Source organism: Panulirus ornatus, chromosome 4 (assembly GCF_036320965.1).
Source record: "Panulirus ornatus isolate Po-2019 chromosome 4, ASM3632096v1, whole genome shotgun sequence".
Lineage (NCBI taxonomy): Eukaryota > Metazoa > Arthropoda > Malacostraca > Decapoda > Palinuridae > Panulirus > Panulirus ornatus.
In genome coordinates, this window is record NC_092227.1 from 7,700,425 (window position 1) to 7,713,920 (window position 13,496).

Sequence of the window (13,496 nt, forward strand, 5' to 3'; positions counted from 1 at the left end):
TGTGTGTGTCTAATCAGCTATCGAACTCATATTCGGAACAGTTTCATGATAAACACAATGAACAAGACTCAGATAAACATCTCTTCTATCAGGTTGTGCAAGCATTACTGGTAAGGATTGCGACGCCATCCGGGCCCCTCATCACTGCTTTAACGGAGTTCACACTGCCAGAACACCATATATACATATATATATATATATATATATATATATATATATATATATATATATATATATGATGTCCGAACGAACATGGGATTTATCAACACACAATCATCGTTCGCATATATCCATTGTGTGTGTTTTTTTTTTTTTAACACCCCGGCATTACGCGTCCGTTGTTCTCTCTATTTTAGGCCCTGGTGATGGTGCGTGTGATGCCAGTAAAACTTTATAAGCTGATGGAAATCTATATTCAAGCCCTTTTGAATATTACATATATATATATATATATATATATATATATATATATATATATATATATATATATATATATATATTGCAAGAGGTCACAGTAGTGCGCTTGATCTAGGATATGCAGGTATTCCACAAGAAAATGAAACACGATAAGTTCCCAAGTGCACTTTCGTGTAATGATCACATCATCGGGGCGGAGAGATACAAGAATGAGTCACGGCACACGTATAAGCAGTAAGAAACGAGGGTGTTACAATAAGATATGGTGCACACTTAAGCGTCACTGAAAACGTGCAAGATCCCCCTTCTGAAATGGTGTGAATCTATATAGATATAATTGACGAGAAAATGAACGTGTGAGTATAGGTGAGAGAGAGAGACGGAGGATAGGAGAAGAAGAGGCATAAAGGGGGACGGAAAATGAACGTAGGTTAGAATGGGAAAGTAGATGGGGGAGAGAGAACGGGTCAGGAGGAAGGGAGGTATGGACAAATTGAAGGACAATAATACGTATGTGAGACATGACACCCGTAACGTACCTGGGGAAGGCGACATGTTGGACACAGATGGAAAACGGAAATCTGGTGTATCACACAGGTAAAGTATAGTAAAAATACCTCTCAAATTAGGACCCCACTTCTTTTTTTTCCTTCTTTTTAGGGAGGAGGGAGGAAGGAGGAGGAGGAGGGCATTCGAAAATTTGCCAACTGGAAATACCAAGAAAGTCAACGCAGCGTAAAATTGTCCAGCGGTAATTTCATCATAATCTTGGAAATGACGATGTGGAAGTGAAAGAAAAAAAAAAAAGAGAACTTAATACTCCACTAACGAGGTAGCAGCTCCGCCATTAAGAGTTCGCAATGACTACATTTTGGGAGGCGGAGGATCCTGTCAATTGCCAAGCCCAGACCCCTGCAGCAGCTGGTGCCCACCCTCATAGAATACGGCCGCCGCACAGAAAACGGTTCCCCATTCAGAGAGGGGATTCAATGGAAAATGTGATTCGTATGCACCTGAAATATTTTTGTTAATGGAATGCCTCCCTTGAATGAATAGAACGGTAATATGAAATTTAAACGGTTTACAGTGCGAATATCTAAGACGTATTTTTCCTGATCGTTTAGTTAAATAAGAATGGCGGAGTACAATACGCAAATTATGGTTTATGAATGTAACAACGGGAAACGAGAGAGAGAGAGAGAGAGAGAGAGAGAGAGAGAGAGAGCGAGCGAGAGCCATGCAAAGCCATCACAATAACTTCGTAAACTTACTTTATGTACCTCGACAGTACGAGGCCCGGTGAGAAATGTGTGAACGCCGCACCATGACCGCGTCACCCACGCGCACAGCACGGGCAACGCGAGCGTTTTATGAATAACATTACAATTTGGGTGTTTGTTGATCACATGATGAGGAGCATAAGAGAGAGTGTGTATATACGTAACGGACATATTGCGTGTGTTGGTATGTGTGGATTTTGTGGTTATGTAAGCACGTAAATTAGAACGGTTTTAAACACGGATATTGTGGGAAGAATAATTTAAACGCTTATGCACCCTTTTGCTGCAAATAAACAGAAGGGAGTGGGGTTTATATATATATATATATATATATATATATATATATATATATATATATATATATATATATATATATATATCAAGGGAGAAGCGCAATTACTATTATAGTTAATAATCATATATACAATACGAAAGAAAGTATGATTATGATCACCTCCCTTGTCACCATATACATAGTGAGAATCTGTGAGTCTTAGAATCATCACAAACACGTAACGATGGTGTTAAATACCTTTTCTTCCTTTTGTGTGTCGTTATTATCTGACTTTGACGACCTTAAATGGAACGATGTGGTATACCGGGACCGACGTGCTGTCAATGGAGTGAACCAGGGCATGTGAAGCGTCTGGGGTAAACCATGGAAAGTTCTGTGGGGCCTGGATGTGGAAAGGGAGCTATGGTTTCGGTGCATTATCACATGACAGCTAGAGACTGAGTGTGAACGAATGTGCCTGCTGAAGCCCATATAGCTTAAACCAACCAACCAACCAACCAACTGACCAACCAACTAACTAACCAACCAATTAACCAACCAACGAGCCATTATTTTTTGCTACGTGCCAGTCCTGCTCACCATCTCAACCGACCAGGGAAACATACCTTAACAATGACGCTGGCTGGCCTCACCTCTCTCTCTCTCTCTCTCTCTCTCTCTCTCTCTCTCTCTCTCTCTCTCTCTCTCTCTCTCTCTCTCCTCAGGACGAAAACATAACATCTAGACCAACCCATCTTAGCTCTGGACTGGGTGTGTGGGAAAACAATCTGTTTTCGTGTTCTGTTTTCCAGGAAGGCCAAGAGTTTATTTCTTCTGCTTAATGAAAAACGAAGTTACACACATATATATATACATTTATATAAACACCGCCTCTCTCTCTCTCTCTCTCTCTCTCTCACACACACACACACACACACACACACACACACACACACACCGTGGCTTTCATATGACGCAGGGGTAATATTCGGTAAGGGTGGGTGGAGAGGAGGAGAGGAGAAGAGAAAAAAAAATACAAACTTGCGGGCTGTTATTGTATACTAATCCCACACTAAACCCAGCGGTCAGTATGAGTGGATTTCACTCCACAAGTTGCCAGAGGAAGGGGAGGGGTTGTTGCTGTTGTTGATGGGGCATATCGCCAGCGTGAAAAAGGGAGGAGGGAGGAAAGGGAGAGGGAGGAGAGGAGAGGGATTTACAACCCCAGTGAGTGGGTATATTAAGCTAACAAGGCTCCCACTACCTCCTCGTAGTTCGGCACAGATACCGTCTCTTACAAGTGATCCGGCGAGGTGTGGGTTGTGAGGTGTGGGTTGTGAGGGGCTTGTAATAATTTTGTCATAATGCTTGGTGTATCTATTCCCGGCGGACTCGTGGGGTAAATAGTTATCTATTAGCTATTATACTTAATCGCTGTTTCCCCACGTCTGCGAGGTAGCGCCAGCAAACAGAAGAATGGCCCACACACACACACACACACACACATATATATATATATATATATATATATATATATATATATATATATATATATATATATATATATATATATATATATATATATATTTCTCGTGTTTTATTTTTCCCTCGTCCGGCAGACCTCACTCACCAGGAAAATGTCTAATGAGTGTGGATGTATACACCCGCTGTTCAGTACCCGCCATCACACGTAACTCCACCCTCTCCACCTCGCAAAATAAGTATGTAAGCTTCACCTGACGAAGTCACTCCCGATGATGCAAATTTCCGAAATATATACAGTTTTCGTTTACTTTTTTTTTCCATTGGTTAAAATTGTATCAAAAAATATATATATTCTCGTAAATTCGGCTTTGTTTTGATAATAAAAAACGTGCACAGAGCTCTCCGTACTTTACTGCTGTCTCCTGGTTGAAGAGGATATCATTCATGGAGTTGGATTGCTGGCTGCCCTTTTGGGGCTCATTAGCCTCGGTTTTCTCCTCTAAGTCTTTTTCCTCTAAGTCTCTTGAAGCCACGAAGGGGGAAAAGTATGTACTAAATCATTCTCTGGGGGGGTTGGGGTCGTCTCCCCCAAACCAACGTCATTACGATGCTGTTTTGGATCGATGTGGTATACCGGGACCGACGTGCTGTCAATGGACTGAATCAGGGCATGTGAAGCGTCTGGGGTAAACCATGGAAAGTTGTGTGGGGCCTGGATGTGGAAATTTCTTGTTAATATGCTGTCCCCTCTCCTCCTCCACCATCCATAGACGTGTGTGTGTGTCTGTCTTGAGCCCTGGAGCTACCATGAGGAGGAGGAGGAGGAGGAGGAGGAGGAGGAGGAGGAAAGAAAACGAGGAAATGATGCGAAGCTCGGAGCTCCGTAGCAAAAAAGAAAATGGGGTGGAGGGTTTTACTCTCGCGTTCCTTAACTCCCGTAAGGTCGAATGGAGTCCGGTAGCAATATATATATATATATATATATATATATATATATATATATATATATATATATATATATATATATATGACAACTGGGGAACCACAAGTCTTGAGGTATGGTGAGAGTGGGTGAAGAAAAGGGGAAGGGAGGGATACCCCCCTTTGGAGATGGGAGGAAAGGGAAGGGGTAGGGTGAGGGAGAGGAGGAGGCAGGAGGAGGAGGAGGAGGAGGAGGAGGGAGGAGGAGGAGGAGGAGGAGGGTGGTGGGTGGGTTAGGAAGTGACCCCCGGGGAGCATGGGCTTCTGTGTTGCTTAGTAGGAATTAGATGAATTAATTACGCGTCCGGGAATTCGGAGGATGATGCTTCACGGCGAGCAAGCCGTGCCCCGCCACCCCACCTCTCTCTCTCTCTCTCTCTCTCTCTCTCTCTCTCTCTCTCTCTCTCTCTCTCTCTCTACCTGTCCCCCATTACCTGTGTTTCCGGCGCTCCTCCCGTCTGTCTGCCACGAACTGGTCTGTCTGGCAGGGGCATGTAGCATATCCACACACACACACACACACACACACACACACACACACACACACACACACACATATTCCTATAAGTCCACGGGGAAAATGAAACACGAAAAGTTCTCAAGTGCACTTTCGTGTAATAATCACATCATCAGGGGAGACACGAAAGTGCACTTGGGAACTTTTCGTGTTTCATTTTCCCCCGTAGACTCATAGGAAAATCTTGATCACGCGCAAAATTGTGATCCTTTCCAACACATACACATATGTAAGTACATATACATACTTAAGTAAATAAGGCATGTATACATGTATGCCTTACACACACACACAGACACATAAGACTTACTCTTGACACATGTATTGGCCACGGACGCTGACGCAAATGGTCACCCGCAGAAACGATCGCTCCAGTGGGTGTGTTTCCCCAGCTTGTCTTCCATCCACTCCTTCGCCTGCCCACGCAACCATCTTTGAGTAATATCCTACCGGGGGGGGGGAAAGTTAGCCCACTTACTGATATTTGCCGTAATTGGCAACTGTGTCGTTTTTGATGTGAGAAGTTTCCTCCGCACCCACGCACCCACCACGCCCGCCCCCCGCACCCACGCACCCACCTCGCCCGCCCCCGGCACCCACGCACCCACCTCGCCCGCCCCCCGCACCCACGCACCCACCTCGCCCGCCCCCCGCACCCACGCACCCACCTCGCCCGCACCCCGCACCCACCCACCTCGCTCTCGTCTCGCCACAGCAACTTCCCGAGATCCACCTCCCTCTCTCTTTCTTATCAGTAAAGTGATGATATTGGAGATAAAGGTCCTCTTGGAATGGGAGAAGGTCCAATTACCAATTTTGTATCCTTAGATATTATCTCTATAACATTAGGGATGAAGAGACTAATCATAGAATGGGGTGAGAAAAAATATAATCTGGTTACCAGTTTTAAGTTTTGAATACTACGACGATATTACTAGGGATAAAGGAATATTACGACGATATTACTAGGGATAAAGGAATATTACGACGATATTACTAGGGATAAAGGAATATTACGACGATATTACTAGGGATAAAGGAATATTACGACGATATTACTAGGGATAAAGGAATATTACGACGATATTACTAGGGATAAAGGAATATTACGACAATATTACTAGGGATAAAGGAATATTACGACGATATTACTAGGGATAAAGGAATATTACGACAATATTACTAAGGATAAAGGAATATTACGACAATATTACTAAGGATAAAGGAATATTACGACAATATTACCAGGGATAAAGGAATATTACGACAATATTACTAGGGATAAAGGAATATTACGACAATATTACTAGGGATAAAGGAATATTACGACAATATTACTAGGGATAAAGACTAATTTAGAATGAGTACATCAAATTACTCAGTAGTTTCAAACTTTACAATATTACAGAAGACATTTCTCAACCTTCATATGAGAATTAAAATAAAAAATCAAAATTTAGGGGAAAAAAAAAAAACACCCAGCTCAAATTTGGCTCTACTTGGGAGTGTATCATTGATTTCGACAAGGCAGATATGTACCAACAAGACAACTAGATTGCTTATCTTATCCTTTTTTTTTAACCTTCTGACATCTGCCGGATCAACCAGGGCCGACAGCGTCAACGACAGAACCACCAATGGTACGATTTCGAACCACGACAGAGGTTCGTTATGCTTCTGAGGGAGACACATGCTCCCAACTGGTTCTTATGGCCCTTTGAATTTAAACGTCCCGTGTGCTTTCTTGCGTTTAAACTCAGTCAACTGCCGGCCAAGCCTTTATTACCCCGGAAATTACATAACTCACGTTTAATATCATTATACATTAAATGGAAATCATAATTACAAAATATCAACGCAAAAAAAAAAAAAAGAAAATTACATGGAATTTACTGATAAATATTCGTTCTCGTTTATGTATATATTAGACGAGTAAAATATTTTGAGGATTAGAATTATGTAATGATATCAGTTCGCAGGAAAATGATATATGGCGAAGGCGATCTTCACGAAAGTCATGGTATATTGTTTTCTTTTATTGTCCTAAATAAGAAAAAGAATAAAAATAAATCATGTTTTAATGATACTGTAATTATTTGTTTACTCTCACTCACTTTACATAATGTCATCGAGTTAAACCGAGTCATTTATCATTATCTTCTTTTTTTATGACTGAATGTTGACTTTATTCATTCATTTATTTATTCTCTGGTACGTTGGTTTTATTCATTCATTCATTTATTCATTCCTTCTTTGATAATATCCATGATTCTGGGAACATGATTTTCATCATATATTCACTGTGGAGTTACGAGCTTCCTCCGTTACGTCAGTTTGTGTGTGTGAGCATCTTCGAGCGCCATCCCGTCGTAACTTGGACGTCGCGACGTACCGGAGGTGCAAAGTTGACGGTCATCACTCACCTTACGACAGTACTGCTAGCTGGTGTCGTACGTCGTAACTATACGACTGGGATCAGACTTGCTATCCTTACGCATCACACATATATCTATTTTCTATATCTATTTTCTATACTCCCCCCCCCCCCCCCCCTGGTTTAAACCCTCTCTTCTTACTATAGTTTTCTTGATTTCTGCTCTTTTTTTTAAGGCAGGTTGTACAACCACTTCTGTCTGTGTCTACAACCTTTTCACGTAAGTAGACACAATTGGCGTGAAATGATCCGTGCGTTGTAACTGGTCCGGCCATCGACAGCATTCGATAGATAGATAGATCTGCTCCTCAAGGCCACACTAAAATACTGTGCAAAAGTCTTCTCATATACGAGGCTTCCGCCCACGACCTGGTCGAGTACTCGTTCCTTGGTCCTTCATCTGGCAGAAATGATCCGTCGAACCCACTTCGTTTTCTACAGTTACCCCCCACCCAACCCCCTTCTCTTCGCAGAGACTTTCGAGATTGTATCACTCCTTAATCTCCCTCTCCCACACACACCCCCTCTTCCGTCCTCGCTGTAACAGCACCGTATCGCTTTTATTTATTAAAGCGCCGCTTGTAATACCGTGACTCATTAAGGTTATTCCTGCTTGGCTTTTATGGCTATTAAAATTCAAACTGCGCCGTTCGTGTGGTAACATGGGCTAGCTGGCTGGCCCGTCGTCTGGTCTGGCTGGAGAGAGTATTCAAACCCTGTGTTTGAAGTTGGGTTATTGCTGGTTCAACCTGGCCGAGTGTGGACATAGTTCGGGGGGGCTATGAGGTGGTTGGTGGTGGCCAGCTGCCCTCCCCCCCTCGCTTCTCTCTCTCTCTCTCTCTCTCTCTCTCTCTCTCTCTCTCTCTCTCTCTCTCTCTCTCTCTCTCTCTCTCTCTCATCCTCCTCCTCCCCCCCTTTGGCTGATGAGGGAGGCGGTGCCATTGACCAGGCTTGCGGGGGGTGGGGAGAGGGGAGATGATGTGGCCCTGGGTTATCACATCCCCACACTAAAGGTAATGGGTCGAATGATCGTTCTTGTGAAAGGGGGGGAGAGAGGAGGAAGTTACCGAGTGAATATTGACGCCCGCGATGGTCGGGGGTGGAATTCCTCTTTGGTTTTCGTAGTTTCGTGGACGAGATGCTGGAAGGCCACCTGGCTAAGTTAAAGTCTTGTGTTTATGAGGGAGTAGACGGATTCGTGTGGCCATCGTCCCGCACGAAAATGTCAAAACGGTAACCCATGAGCTCTACATAAACACAGGGGCGTAGCATAACCTTAAAAAAAACCCCGCATGTATGAAGATTTAAGCGAAAACATGGCTCCTGATATAGAAAAAATACTTAAGCTTTTTTCTTTTCTACGGGAGTTTTAGAGGCACGTCTTAATCTTTCTAGCTCAATAAAGGACTGAAGTGATCATTGTTTAATCAGGCTATTGGTGTCTGCAGCTCGTATGGATATGTACTGCAAGTCTGCCTGGATGACTGGGCTCATCCATCTCTGGAGAAATGCAACTTGTTTTCTTTCGTGAAAGTGGGTGTTTTGCTGGTCCTCAGTACTTGATATACCAGCTGGCAGTGACCTGTAGAGCCTCGGACCCGACATATCAGGCTTACCAAGTGAGAGAGGAGCAATCTGACTTGTATCTACAGATGCAGAGACGGTCGTCAACAACACCAACGGAAAGAAAACGAGATAATCATAAGAAACTGAGGCAAACATGACAACAGACGAAGGGTAGCAAGAACAGGTTGTGAAGGAAGTGACCCCTCGCTCCAGTACACAGGATGTACAAGAAGGAGGAACTTAAGAATTTGGGTTCCAGCACAGTAGGGGACTCGACCAGTTCGACCATCGTAATACAACAGGGCAACTCGACCATCGGAATATAACAGATTCAACCAGCTCGACTATCGTAATACATCAGGGAACTCGACCAGCTCGACCATCGGAATACAACAGATGCAACCAGCTCGACTAACGTAATACATCAGGGAACTCGACCAGCTCGACCATCGGAATATAACGGATTCAACCAGCTCGACCATCGTAATACATTAGGGGATTCGACTACCTCAACCATCCAAATACAACGGATTCAACCACCTCGACCATCCAAATACAACGGATTCAACCAGCTCGACCATCCAAATACAACGGATTCAACCAGCTCGACCATCGTAATACATTAGGGGATTCGACCACCTCGACACATCCAAATACAACAGGGGACTCGACCAACTCGACCATCGGCATACAACAGGGGACTCGACCAGCTCGACCATCGGAATACAACAGATTCAGCCAGCTCGACCATCGGCATCAAGTAGAATCACTTAAAACATCAAGGAAATTTGACACCCACCCGTTCATCCAAATCTGTGACGTCACTCACGGGTCTGGAACACCCTTTCATCCAAATCTGTGATGTCACTCACGGGTCCTGGAATAGCTGTGGTGGCTACGTGGTCCTGAAGTGTTGCGGGCGGCTTCCAAACAGCTGGGGTCGACCAACGACCCAAACCCAGCAGCCTTAAAAGCCCAACCTGTTGAAAATACCGAAAGGCATCTACAGTGACCACAGAAAACGTCATACGAAATTCAGGAAAAAGAGATGAAGAAGGGAGAACACAGAGCCTTCAGTGAGAGAAGTGAATACAGTGATGTACACGGGTGAAACCAGGAGAGCAGGTGCCAATGCAGTACCGGGAAGAGAAGACAACGATGGGGTGGAGTGAGTCATGGAACAGCGCTGGGCGAGCCAGAAACACCCTTGAAGACGAACCTACTAAGATGACTTCTTCTAAATAGTTATCGTGTTTTTCCACCCCGTGTTAGAACACACACACACACACACACACACACACACACACACACACACACACACACACACGTAGGTAATTTCGTCACCACTCCACCGACCTTCGAGAGAGAGAGAGAGAGAGAATCGTCAGATAACCGATAAGACTGCATCTCCATGGGGGTGTCTTACAACTCCAAGCCTGCGCTACGGTCAGCAGCAGGGGAAAGGATGCTCTTCCTCCGGAGTGAGGAGTTTTTCGACCAGGTTGTACTCCGATGATACAGTCGTACCGAAGGTGACATTTCACTCGCAGGCGGAGTCCGGTAGCACCCCATAACACCCATGACCTTACATGACCTACAGGTGTCTATCATGCTTAATTAACCATACCGTGGCCTAATTTTCTTCTCTACGTATTACTTGTTACTCTTTACTTCTTCTATTAATTTGCCATAAGATCTTTCATTTCTCCTGTGGTTACACGAAAGTGTACTTGGGAACTTATCGCGTTTCATTTTCCCCGTGGACTCCTAGGAATATATATATATATATATATATATATATATATATATATATATATATATATATATATATATATATATATATATATATTTTTTTTTTTTTTTTTTTTCTTTTAAACTATTCGCCATTTCCCGCGTTAGCGAGGTAGCGTTAAGAACAGAGGACTGGGCCTTTGAGGAATATCCTCACCTGGCCCCCTTCTCTGTTCCTTCTTTTGGAAAATCAAAAAAAAAAATGAGAGGGGAGGATTTCAAGCCCCCCGCTCCCTCCCCTTTTAGTCGCCTTCTACGACACGCAGGGAATACGTGGGAAGTATTCTTAATCCCCTATCCCCAGGGATAATATATATATATATATATATATATATATATATATATATATATATATATATATATATATATATATATATACACGAGTGTGAAAATGCCTTCCCCCAGTGGTGTGAGTATGATAAGTTCCCATAAGGCTTCGAGTCATCAGACTTGCCAGTATTCTGCCGCCTTGCTCTTACCCTGATAAGCAATGGGCTGGCATGAGCGATGTGATGGTGACGGCGTTGAGGCTGGCTGCCGGGCCAGCCACTCAGTATATATACCTTCACAATCACCCACACCTGCCTCCCTCCCTCCCTCCTATCTCACTCACCCACCCACCCCACCTCCGAGACACGGCAGCCACTCTGGTGCTGTGACTATGTACTCACTGATGCTGTGACTATATACGCTCTGGTGCTATGACTATATACGCTCTGGTGGTGTGACTATATACGCTCTGGTGCTGTGACTATACACGCTCTGGTGCTGTGACTATACATGCTCTGGTGGTGTGACTCTACATACGCTCTGGCGCTGTGACTATATACGCTCTGGTGCTGTGACTCTCCATACGCTCTGGCGCTGTGACTCTACTTACGCTCTGGTGCCGTGACTATATATTCATTATTGGCTATTATGCTTGTATGTTGTAATGTGGGTGATTCCCAGCTCGCTTAACTAAGTTAACGTGTGACTTAATGTTTGGTTGAGTGTTATATTAATGCCAGGGGAGAGAGGAGATGGGGGAGGATAGAATGCTGGCCATGTATTTCCTTGCGTGTGTCGTACAGGGAGACTTACGACGGGTAGGGAGATGTGGCTGGGAGAACCTCCCCACCTCCTGTATTATCGCCTTCAAGAAAGCAAGAAGAGACGAAAGAGGTAAACGAGAATGTTTCCTCCAAGTTTTAGATGCCTATTTTTTGAAGGTAGAATTCGCGAAGGTGGGGATTACGTTACGTTATGTCAATAGTCCGGCGCTGCAGTGTGTACGGAAGAGCTCGCACATTCCTCGTTAGCGTGAGTAAGTGCTTGAGAGAACCTTCGAAACTCTCACGTTACTGTAAATGGACGTATACGAAGTCCAGTCTTCGCTTCGACGGTGCGTCGTCCTTAAACACCCCCCTACCCAGAACACCCCCCCCCCTACTCCTGAAAGGGGCCGCCCCCTTGTGTTATGTAAGGTATAATCGACTTTATCGCCACTACTTGCACGACACCAACCTCCTCTTCTTCCCCCCCCCCAACACACACACACACACACACACACACACACCCTCCCTCGCTCTTTCTCTTCCCTCTCCATCCAACCCTCCCACGTCTCTCTCCCTCCCTCCCAGGGCATTCCCATAGTTACTCACCAACGGTCGTCACACACGCACGTTACCCCGTCACTCTTACCTTGCCAACGGCAGACACACACACACACACACACACACACACACACACACACACACACACACCAACCCCGCCAAGTCATGCGTCGCGTCGCTCACAAAAACACCTCCTCACTTATCTAACCTTTTGCCTCTCGAGCCCACACGTTATCTTGCGTCACTTACACACTATCAACCGTAACTCACAGCAGCCACACCACACCACACCGTACCTCACGTTACTCACTCGCCACACTCCCACCCTCCCCTCTCCTCCCCCTCAACTTCCGTCTCTCACACACCTAGCGAATCCACCACCTGCCCAGACTGCCCACTGGGCCCACCACTCTCATCGTCAACCGTCTCGCACCCACCCACCCTCCCACGTACCCACTACCCACCTCCTCCAACATGCCCACCCCACAGCCAACACCACCCACGCAATCTCCCATAAAATTTCCGTGGCAGTATACTTTCTCCATACTCCATGGCGTCTCTTCTCTCTCTTCTCCTATTTTCTATATCGGCTGGCAGTTGAGCCGGAGGGAGAGGTGGGTGAGGAGGTACCCTTCTGCTTTACTATATCCTCTTCTTCCATAATTCTGACACCATATGGCACATAACGGCGTCATGGACCATCAAGTTTACCGCCATTTCTCCTTCCCACGTACACCCGTAATACTCCAGCTTGCCCGACCACTTAGCACACCTCGCTCCCACCTCCCTCCGCCGAGGACGGAGGTTCCCGGACGCACACAGCTCATAATAAGTGTTTACATGCAGAGCCACGGGCAGCGACGCCTGCCGCCCCAGTACGTGGTCGTGCATGATGCGCCCATGAGCAACGACAGGTAAGGCGCTCGAACGATGGTGAGGGTGGTGTGTGGGCGGTGGTGGTGTGTGGGTAATGGTGGCGTGAGGGCTGTGGTGGTCTGTGGGCGGTGGTGGCGTGTGGGTAATGGTGGTGTGTGGACGGTGGTGGTGTGTGGGCGGTGGTGGTGTGTGGGCTGTGGTGGTGTGTGGGCGGTGGTGGTGTGTGGGCGGTGGTGGTGTGTGGGCTGTGGTGGTGTGTGGGCGGTGGTGGTGTGTAGGC

General features: G+C 45.4%; 1 protein-coding gene across 1 annotated transcript in view; it reads left to right on the forward strand.

Moving 5' to 3' along the window:
* Positions 1-13,496, forward strand: part of LOC139765611 (DE-cadherin-like) — a 309,000-nt gene that overhangs the window by 83,430 nt on the left and 212,074 nt on the right.